Raw genomic sequence first — 10686 nt, forward strand, 5'->3', positions numbered from 1 at the left:
ATAACCAGGATGAACTAATGAAACATGCAACCACTTGGGTGCACCTCAGAGGCATTATGGTGAGTGAAAGAAGTCCAACTAGAAAAGTTACTAGAAAAATATAAATTCCATTTTTATCCCATCTGGAAAAGGTAAACCAATAGGGCCAGAAATAGATCTGTGGTTGCCAGGCTAGGGGAAGGGAAGGGTCTGATCAGAAGAGATGTGGGGTAATTGGGAGGAGGAGGATGTATTCTGTATCTCCGTTCTGTTGGTGGCTACACAGCTGTATCTACTTATCACAATTCATAAAGCCGTATACTAAAAGGTAAATAGTACCATATGTAAATTGTAGCTTAATTGAAAAAGTTTGGTGCAGGCTGGAATTGCCAAAAGATGGAGAAGTTTGAGGAATACCATTGCCTGTCAGCCAGAGATCATCTTTGTGCCTTTAATGAGTAGAGCCCACAGCCCCCTGTAAGGTGGATCTGTGCATTGCATGTAGTTGTGCATTGCACGCAGTGCACACAAGGTGTGTATGTACAGAGAATGCCTGCCTATATAGTGGCCAGTTGAATAGGTAGGGGTTAACTCTTGTAATCTTCTGAATCTGATCAACATTTGGAACCCTCTTTCCTATTCTGCTTTGAATTCAGCACTACATCTGTTCGCAGTTTTCCTGCCTAATTAATATAATTATAGAAAACAGTAACTATCTCCAATACCATATTCTGAATTATGTTTCATACCATAAACACACAAATCTATTTATAGCCTGCCAGGTGATCATGAATTGTGTTAATGTACCATTTATTTTATGGGTTCTGAGCTGCAGGGGGTCATGATAAGCCTCCAGTGTCATCAGGCTCGTGATACAGAGAACTGGTGTTGGGATGCACGACATCTAACAAACTCGTGTTCTGTGGATAAAGGGAGGTGGCCCTGGAGGACAGTTCTCCCCATCTCTTGGCCAATGAGACAGCTCTAAGCTGTGCTTTCTCCATCTGCCTTAGAGGAAAGTAATAGTGACAGGGGTGATAGGGACAAGCCTCTTGTCATTTAACTGAGAAGGGTCAGTCTATACCTACAGTTGTAGGTCACTTTGTACCTAGACTTTTTTCTTCCCGCTTGGCAGCTGAGGAAACAAAGATCCAGGGTAATGGACTGTCCCTGAGAAAATCACAAAATAAAGTTGGGCAGGTTGGTATCTGTGAATGAATTTTCCTTTTCGTTTAGGGTATCGTGTCTCAAGCATGCCCAACACATTCCCACCTCAGTGCCGTGGTACTGCTATTCCTGCTGTCTGAAACCCTCTTCCCCCAGATACCCCTGTGGCTCACTCCCATCAGTAGCTTCCTATGTTTGTTTAGACATCACCTTCTAGGTGAGGCTTAGCTGACCCATCCCATTTCAAATGGTAGCCCTTCCTCCTTGCCTGCCTCTTCCCCCGCCTCACTACTACCTTTCCTTACCATGCTCTACCTTTTTCTGTAATACTTACTTTCTGATGCATTATATAATTTATTTAAAAAAATTCTCTCAGCTCTCTGTGTACTGCTGTATCATAAGGGAAGCCAACACATGAAATAGCACCTGACCCAGAGTAAATGCTCCATAAACACTTGAATGGATCAAAAAATGAATTTTTAATACGTGAAAACTAAGCTGGCCTCCTCTATTTGATGTCATCCTGAGCAGTGCTAATAGAGTTTACCGCTTTTTGTTTGAAATATTTTACTAAATAGACCGAGTTTGTGAATGAGAACACCCCCATCATTTTGGCACAACGTCCAGCTGATGAGACCAAGTGGGGCAGAACATATAGTATTTTCTAAGCCGAAGAGAGTGGGATATCCCTGCTGTCAGCTCTCTCAGCCAGGGAGAACTCTCCTTTGTGTCCTGTGGCCTCTCTCCTAGCTGTTTCTTTTACATTCCAACAACCAGTGTTGATCTCAAATGGATGTCGAAAAGCACGCGAGTACTTGCCTTAACCAGTGGAAGATAATCTTGCTGTAGGTTAAAATGCTAATTTATGAGCTGTGGGGGCCCTTCAGAGAAGTGGGTGAAAAAACAGAGAGCAAAGATCAGACACAGAGGCCATCATCAAAGCTCAGTTGGCCTGGGAGGGTGACCAATGGTGGGAAAAGGGAAACTGAAGAAACTCTATGTCAAGACCTTTCGATATTTGAAGACAAAGTACTGTGCCACTGCCAGAGGAACTAATTAGTTCTGACCCCTTTCACCGCTGATGCAGTTGTCTGTCCCAGCAGCGAATCCCAGGGAAAGTGGCTTATTGTGGAGTCACAGCCTGTGAGGGATGTGGTAAGGCAAAAATCACCGCTGGTCAATATTACCCTCAGAATTCCTCAGGTGGGCACCATGTTGCTATCATACTATTCAGTTAGCTCTTGCTACCTGACAAACATCCCCAAACATAGTGGCTTAAAATGACAACTGTTTGCTGAGCTTATGATGCTGTGGGTCAGAATCTGAGGCCGGGCTCATTTGAGTGGGTCTTATCCTGGCTGGGATCACTCAGGTGTCTGTGGGCAGCAACTAGCTCTGTTGGGGCCTGGCCGGACGGAGGCGGCCTCCCTGGGAAGCCTTGTCTTGGCTCCACGTGGGCTCTTGTCCCCCAGGCGGCTCACTGGGGCTTGTTCTCATGGCTGAACCAGAGCGGAGGCAGATGGAGGGTTTTGAGTGCCAGGCTTGGAACCAGCTCATGATCATAAATGCCACTCTGTTACCCAGAGTCGATGGGTAGAGAAGTCGTCTCCGGATCTTAATGGGAAGAGCAGCAAAGACCCCTTGCAAAGGCTGTGGAAACAGTGAGGAGTGAGGGATTGAGCCGGTTTTTGTAACCTGCCAACAGTATTTCTCAGTACCTCAGACTCGGTCAGTTTTTCCTTTGGTGTTAAAGCTTATCTTGTTTCCTTGTTTGAGCACCCCGTGCGGCCGGGGACTTGTCTATTCAGGGCATGGAGCGTTAAACATACCGCCGGCGCCGCGGTCGCGCTCAGCGGTGAGGTGCTCATGGAGTGAGAACCAGGCGGGCTTCAGGTCCGCTTCTTTTACCCTGCTCTTTGCTTGTGGAGTTGACGAGGGGCACTGCCAAGAGATTGAAATGATTAGTTTTACTGTTGCTCAACCTCTCCGCTGTATGAACCTTTGTTCTGAGAGGTGAGAGACGGCGGCAGCATGGCTTGGTTCGTGTCAGGTGAGGACTCTCTTTATACTGGCGTGTCTGGGCACGAGCCTCACCTCCCCCTCACTCCTGATTCTGTGGGGACACGGGACCTGGGAGTGTCCTCTGCTTTCATTCGGCCCTGATTCTGGTTGACTTCTTTCTTAAGGGGAGAGGGTGGGCAGTCACTGGATGGGGCACTGAATCTGCCACAGCTCCCCATCCAAGCTAAGCCATTTCTTTATCCTCTTCTCTAGCGCTGCACTCATTCAACAGTTTATTTATTGAATACCTACTATGTGCCGGGCCGTCCAGACCAATGCTTAATAATATACAGCCATTAAGTGTAATGATTCTGAGAACTGCATGGCACGGAGAAAGAGCACTCACTCTGCGGCTCGGACACACATAGAGCAGAGCGCTCCTGTCCTTTGCCTGTGGCTAAGTGGCTCTTCTCTAAGGCCCTGTTCCTGGCTAGCAGGAGGCAAGAGGAAAGTTAGTACGTGTTTACTGACTTTCTTGAGCTGGCACTTTAGGCCAGGCACACTTCCAAGCCACATAACTCTCACCACCCTGTGGGGTGGTATTACTGTATAACAGTATTACTGTTTCCCCATTTTATAGTGAGGAAACTGAGTCACAGGGAGGTTGTGCAGGTCATTCGAGGTCACAGCACGAATAAGTGCGGAGTGAGGTTTGCAGCCTGCCTCCCAAGCCCCTCTCTCTAACTTCTCTGCAGAGTGAACTAGAAGAAATGTCCTGGGCCTCCTCATCTCACATCCTTTGGCTGCTCCTTCACCCACAGCGTCTCCAAGATGGCATCTGGTGGTCTACTCGGCCTGTTCTGGGGTTTTGTTAACAGAGCTCTTCTTCCTACCACGTAGCCCCCTTCCCAGCACCATGTGAGCCTCAAGCCAGACCCTGTTCAGCCTCTAGGAGGACTTGTGGCAGCTCCGGATGGCTTAGCCCCAGGGGTCTCCCTCTGCCCAGCCTTGCCTGGCTCTGGCCATCTCCTTACAGAGGGCTTCAGCAGAGTGGGGGCAGCCGGGATTGCCCAGCCTTACACCTTCTCCTGTCCTGCTTGCCCTTCCTCTTCTGGGCCCGTGACCCCTTCATCATCTTCCAGAGCCAGCAATTGGAACATTTTCTTCTGTTTCCCACATGAGTGTCCTGGGGCTGCTATAACCAAGTCCCCCTGCAACACTGGGAGGTTTGAAACAATTTCGGTGTGGTCTCCCACGGTCTGGAGGTTGGAAGTCTGAAATCCAGGTGTGGGCAGGGCGGGGCTTGCTCTGCAGGCTTTTGGGAGGCTCCTTCCCATCTTTTGCCTCTTCTGGTGGCTCCAGGGGCCCCTTGGCTTGCGGCCGCACCCCTCTGTCTCTGTCTGGCCGCATGGTCTTCACGTTGCCTGTCTGTGTATGCCTCTGTGTCCTCCTCTGCCTTACACAGACACAGGGACCACTTCCTTCCAGGTGCAGGTCCTCTTGTCTTGGAACTCAAAACGTCAAATGAAGAGAGAAAGTAATTGGGAAAAACCTTTTGCCCTCAACAATAGTATCTGCTCTCAAGATTAATGTCTGACCAGAAATCTATTGTGCAAGTGGGAAGCTGAAGCTTACTTACGGGTTTCTCTGTCCGTCTCCCTTCTTCATGAGGGAGCGCGCTCCCCAGCAGCTTGCCCTTGGGCAAGTCTCTCCTTCCTGCAGCCTCCCGCTCCCCTGGAAGCCCAGTGGTGCCTTCCGAAGCGGGAGCCTGGTGTGTACGGGGTGACTCGCCCCTGGAAGGCACTGGGGCTGCTGACCGACACATGGCAGGCACTGGGTAAGGCCCAGCTATGCCTGCTGTCAGCCTGTAGAAATCCTCTCTTTTGGCTGCTAGATGCCTCGGGCTGACCAAAGTGAAAGTGATTAACTTGGAAAAGGAAAAAAGAAATGTCAGTAACTGTCAGCAGATTGTTCCCCTTTGGTGCTTATGCTGTCTTACGAGCCTGTGGGGAGTCTCTCTCTCATCCTCCTTGTTTAGCCCCATTTTACGAATGAGAAGCCTAAAGAGAAAGGAACTTGCTGCAGCCACACAGCGGGGTAAGTGTCGGAACTGAAATTTGAGTCTGGGAGATGGGTCTTCAACCAGGGCCCGTGGGCCCCAAGGATAGCTGACCAGAGATGCTGCCTGACGAACGTTGGGCTTTCAGCAGAGGGAAGGCGCTCCCTCGGAACCAGCCCCGTCCCGGCTCTCTGCCCTCCCGCTCTGACCTGCCAGTCTTCACCAGAGGCCCAGGGAGCCATGGCTATCCCTGAGGGAAGGCACAGGGAAGAGCCTCTGATTGATCTGGAGGGTCTAGCTGAAGGTGGCCCAGGTCAAGATCTTAAATTGGAGATGATTCCCCACAGCAGGGGACCATACCACTCAGTTGTGCTAGATCATCTGAGGTCCCCACAGATACACGTTTAAAAAGACGGTTACATATTTTAATAATAGTTCTAAGGAAAAATAATCTCTTTTTTCCTCCAATTATTACAAGAATATATTCTTTTAATTTACTCTGATAGGCAAAACAGGGCATCATATATATACACCTTGCGGTTCTTGACTTTAAGGATAAGCGTCTTTTCATGTGTCTTTTAAAACATTGTTCTGATTTTTTTTAATTTTAAAAATTAATAGACTTCGTTTTTTAAGGACGGTTTTAGGTTTATGGAGAAATGAAGGGAGGGTACGGAGAGCTCCCAGGTAGCACTCACCCGAGCCTCCGTCTGCTTTGGCCTGTGTTTAACATCTTGCATTAGTGTGGGATGTTGTTACAGTTGACGAGCCAGTATTAATACGTCATTATTTTTATTTTTTTAAAGCTTTTATTTATTTATTTGACAGAGAGAGAGAGAGACCGCAAGTAGGCAGAGAGGCAGGCAGAGGGAGAAGGGGAAGCAGGCTCCTCACTGAGCCGAGAGCCCAGTGCAGGGCTCGATCCCTGGACCCTCAGATCATGACCTGAGCCAAATGACTGAGCCACCCAGGTGCCCCTTAATACGTAATTATTAACTGAAGTTCAGAGTTGACATTAGGATTCCTCTTGGTGTTCTGCATTGTGTGGGTTTGGACAAGTGTATAATGGCACGTGTCTGCCACGACAGTATTAGACAGAATCGCTCACTGCCCTGAGCATCCTCTGCGTCCCACCTGCTCATCCCTTCTTCCCTTCCATCAAACCCTGCAGCCACTCATCTTGGAATTACCTCCTAGTTTTGCCTTTTCCAGAAAGTCATGTAGTAGGAATCATACAGGATGTAGTCTTTTCAGCCATGCTTCTTCCACTTAGTCGTATGCACTGAAGGTTCTTCCAGGCCTTCTCACGGCTTCATGGCTCATTTGGTTCTAGTGCTGGGTGATACTGAGCTGTCTGGACGGACCACAGCTTCTCCATCCACCTGCTGAAGGCCATTTTGGTTGCTCCCAAGTTTTAGCAATTAATGATGAAAGCTGCTACAAACGTCCCTGGGCAGGTTTTTGTGTGAGTGTAAGGTTTTGGCTTATTGGGTAATGATACAGCAACCCATCCATCCCATACCTTTTTTTTTTTTCCTACGTTTTGAAAGTTGTAAGATACGCACAACATACAGTTTATCATTGTAACAGTTTTTAAGTGTGCAGTTTAGTTGCACCGAGCCCATTCACACTCTTGTGCACACAGCTCCCTTTTAAAGTGACCATATTCCAGGGGCACCTGGCTGGCTCAGTTGGAAGAGCATGCAGCTCTTGATCTCAGGGTCATGAGTTCAAGCCCCACATTGGGTGTAAAGATTACTCAAATAAATAAACAAACTTAAAAAAAAAAAAAAAAGGAGCGAGAGAGAAAAACTTAAAAAAAGAAAAAAGTAAGTATTGCAGCAAACCCCAGTTACCCAAGGATGGGGAGGAAGTAAGGGTCTGAGAGGTCCCCACACGGCACAGCAGGTGACAGACAGTGGCTTGGGAAACTTGTAGCTAAAACAGTGGACTCAGCACCAGATTCTTCCTGAAAAGTTCAATGTGTTTAACACCGTGGGTACGTTTCTCCAAAGCCTTCTCTTTCATGGCCGCAAACATGCATTTTTAGAACCTCTTTGTGGCATTTCCATGCTCTTTCTTTCCCTAGGCCTCTTTATGGGTTGTTTTTGAAAAAAAAGAAAAAAAAAAAGGGAGCTTTGGAAATAGTCACTTTCCTATAACTTTCTGATGCCTCTCCATTTACCTGCCTGTAAAGCTGCACACTCATCCCAACGAGTATTAGGAGCTCAGAGGAGGTGCGGGTCTGCAGAATGGAGGAGGCGAGGGGTGCTTCACGCTCTCCGCACGTGGACCCTCAGGATGGCAAGGAGGTGCCTCGAGTGAGTCTTGCCAACCACGTGGTCTTCCCCGAGCCTTGCCTGACATGCCTGCCTTCTCCACCTTGTGCTTCAGTTTCCCCATTAGGCCAGTGGGGATAATAGGACCTGCTACTGCCTCGATTCAGAGTGAGAAAAATTAGTGGCGGCCCTTTGATTTTTCCCTGAGAAAAGTACCATCTCCCTGGAGGAAGGTGTTAGTTGGCTCATTATCTTGCCGGCAGGGATCAGCTTCTCCTAAAGGGCGTCGGTTTTGCTGTGATCACAGAACAGGCTTCAGGGAGAGCAAAATAATCATCATGGCAGGTGTGTCAGAAATGTAGCACTCTTTCTGGAATTTCTGCTTTGAAGCCCCTTGCTTCCCTGAGGCACTCTGGGCTGCTTTTCTCCTTCCCCCAAGGGTGGGCTGATTTCAGGGGGCATGTGCTCAGTCCTTAGCTCCCCAAGCAAGACCCCCAGGACCAACTGGAGTTTCTCTGGGACTCTGGTATTCACTTGGGGGCGTGGGAGCCCTGTAGGCTTCCTCAGTCCTGCTTGCCTGGATGTGCACAGTGGGCTGTTTTTGCTCTGTCCTGGCCCCTCACCTGATTCCCCCAGCGAGTGGGGTCCAGGTCACCCTTCCACCCAACTCCCCCTGAAGCCAACTGACAGGTCTCCTCCTTGGCCTGCCACTTCTCCTCTTTCAGCTGTCTCCCACCTCAGGGACCATCATAACTGAGGACTGGGAAATGGCTTTCCTCCTTGGGCTTTAGGCTCTGGAATCCGGAAACTTTACTCTGTTTCTGCCGTAGCAACTCCAGTGGGAGGCCTACCCATCTCTCCCTGCACTTGTAGGAGCCGGCTTCGGGCAACACTTCGGGCCTGATGAGATCGCCAGAGCTGCCTGCTGTGTGCCCGTGGCCGGCTGCACCTCCAACATCGCACTGCTCTCAGGAGGGCTCTTGGCGTATGACCGCTCCTTTCCTGGGTGGGCGTGCTCTGTGTGGTCTCTCATCATTCCCCCTCGGGCTCAATTTCTACCTGCCCCACGACACACACTTTGTAGCTTCCCTCCTCTCATCTCTCTCCCCCCCCTTATGAGTGTTTTCTGGGATCACCTCCCAAATAGAATCCTTGTGATGACATCATTTTTGGGGGAGCCCAGCATGAGACAGCATCTCTTCCCAGAAACAATAACTGGGGTCTGCAGACTGATGGGGGAAGCAGCAGGGTAGGAGAGAAGAGAGGGCGGGGGAGAATTCACTAGTGAGTAGTTCAAAATATCACGGTGTACTTTGGAAACCCAAATAAGTGGAGCGCTTGCTCCATGTCTGGTGCCATGCTCAGTGTTCCCACAGACTGTGTCAGGAGGGCTCCCTGTAGCTCTGCCCAAGTGACCTGCTCTCAGAGAGGAGGGATCTGGATCTGAGGGGTTTCCACCAGCAGTGAGCAGGGACAGGAACTCAGTCCGATGGCTCTTCTGGAAAGCATCTCGAAATTCTTTAGCTAGTAGGACACAGTGCTTTGGGATAAGTCGTTGTCTTTCCTCGATGTCAGTCAGTTCTGAGGAATTCCAGTACTCTCTTCTGATCTCTAAATATTTTTGTCTTTAAATCTTCCCTTAAAAAATTATAACCCGTCCAATGTTTTGAGGCAGGCGGCATGGCGGCATGAGATCCATAATGTTGGTTAGATCTGTGAGGGACAGAGCCTGGGAGAGCTGGTTTCAGGATTAAAAAAGGACTGGCTTGTGGCATTTGCTGATTTCTGTGATGTGATACCCCCCACCGTGGCCAGTCCCAGGCTCTGAGTGTGCCATCACTGAACCCGAAGTCAGGACGATATTGGGATGCGGAGTGCCGCACCATCACATGGCATTCCCATCATGCCGACGCGGTCAGCATCAAGGGCCCCCAGAGCACCGGTAATGGGAAGATGAAATAGAATAATTAGCAAGTGATGAGCTCTGAGTATTTAGAACCTTTGTTATTGAGGTAAAATTCACATAGCATCAAACTCAACATTTTAACTCTTTTAAAGTGGACATCTTGGCAGCATTCAGGTACATTCGTGTTGTGCCAGTACCTTCAGCTCAGGTTATGATCCCAGGGTCCTGGGATCCAGCCCCGTATCAGGCTCCTTCCTCGGTGGGGAGTCTGCTTCTCCCTCTGCCTGCCGCTCTCCCTTCTCTTGTCTGTCAAATAATAAATAAGTAAGTAAGTAAGTAAATAAATAAATAAATAAAATCTTCAAAAAAATAAAAGTTGGTATAAAATTAGATTTAAAAAGTTAGTATAAAATCACACAAAATGCTATTTATATAGTTATTTTTCTTAAAGATACATTTAAATGTGTTAACAGTGCCAGGTTTTTATTTTAATTTTTTAGGCTTTCAATATAAAAATTTCACTTCAGAGGTACACATTTAACATTGTAACCTTTGGTTATATTTTCTTTCTACTTTTTAAAAAATTATTTTTATTATGTTAGTCATCTTACAGTATGTCATTAGTTTTCGATGTAAAAAATTTTTTAAAATTGCTTGTGCTTTTGATGTCATATCTAAGAATTCATTAACAAACCCAAGGTCGTGAAGATTTACTTCTATATTTTCTTCTAAGAGTTTTGTACTTTTAGCTCTTACATTTAGGTCTTTGATCAATTTTGAGTTAATTTTTGTATATGAAGTGAGATAGGGATTTCAACTTCATTCTTTTGCATGTGAATATCCAGTTGTATACTTTTGTTTTTAATATAACTTATAAGTTTATATAATTAAACTCTTAATTATGGCTATGTTTAACAAGTGGCTTGCAAAATTCTGGAAAATCAGCTCTCATGAGCCAGCGTGAGCTGGTATGAACCAATAGGAGCTGGTTCCCTCCTGCCATTACTCCTACCTTACCCAGCTTGCAGTAAAAAGCTGCTGTATGTGTTGGTTTTCTGAAGGAGCTGAGCTGGGGGACAGTCAGAGCGTGCTTATGGGCTCTTAGGGAATGGGTATCTGAGCAGGAAGCACCTGGAGACCCCCATTCCTGCAACCATGGGCCTGTCCTGTCTCTTGCTGTTGTATTTGTCTTTCCCTCCCATGGTTTGAGGAACATGGCTAGGTCTCTCTTGCTGCTTTGCCTCACATTGTCCAGCTCTTCCCTCTGGCTGGGAGGGAATTGGTTGTGTCCCAGT

At 47.7% G+C, this 10686-nt stretch overlaps 1 protein-coding gene across 20 annotated transcripts in view; it reads left to right on the plus strand.

Annotated features, from left to right (window-relative positions):
* The first annotated feature begins 6 nt into the window (after positions 1-6).
* Positions 7-10686, plus strand: part of ZNF831 (zinc finger protein 831) — an 81340-nt gene continuing 70660 nt past the window's right edge. For 15 of the 20 annotated variants that reach the window (XR_014314718.1, XR_014314719.1, XR_014314720.1 and 12 more), the window contains exons 1-2: positions 7-5244; positions 7404-7518. The gene's annotated coding sequence lies outside the window, so the exon portion shown is untranslated. Of the gene's footprint in view, positions 5245-7403; positions 8498-10686 lie in introns of all 20 variants that reach the window. The other 5 variants (XR_014314724.1, XR_014314725.1, XM_082742967.1 and 2 more) reach the window with 2 other exon arrangements.

This window comes from Mustela nivalis (genome assembly GCF_964662115.1).
Source record: "Mustela nivalis genome assembly, chromosome: 8".
NCBI lineage: Eukaryota > Metazoa > Chordata > Mammalia > Carnivora > Mustelidae > Mustela > Mustela nivalis.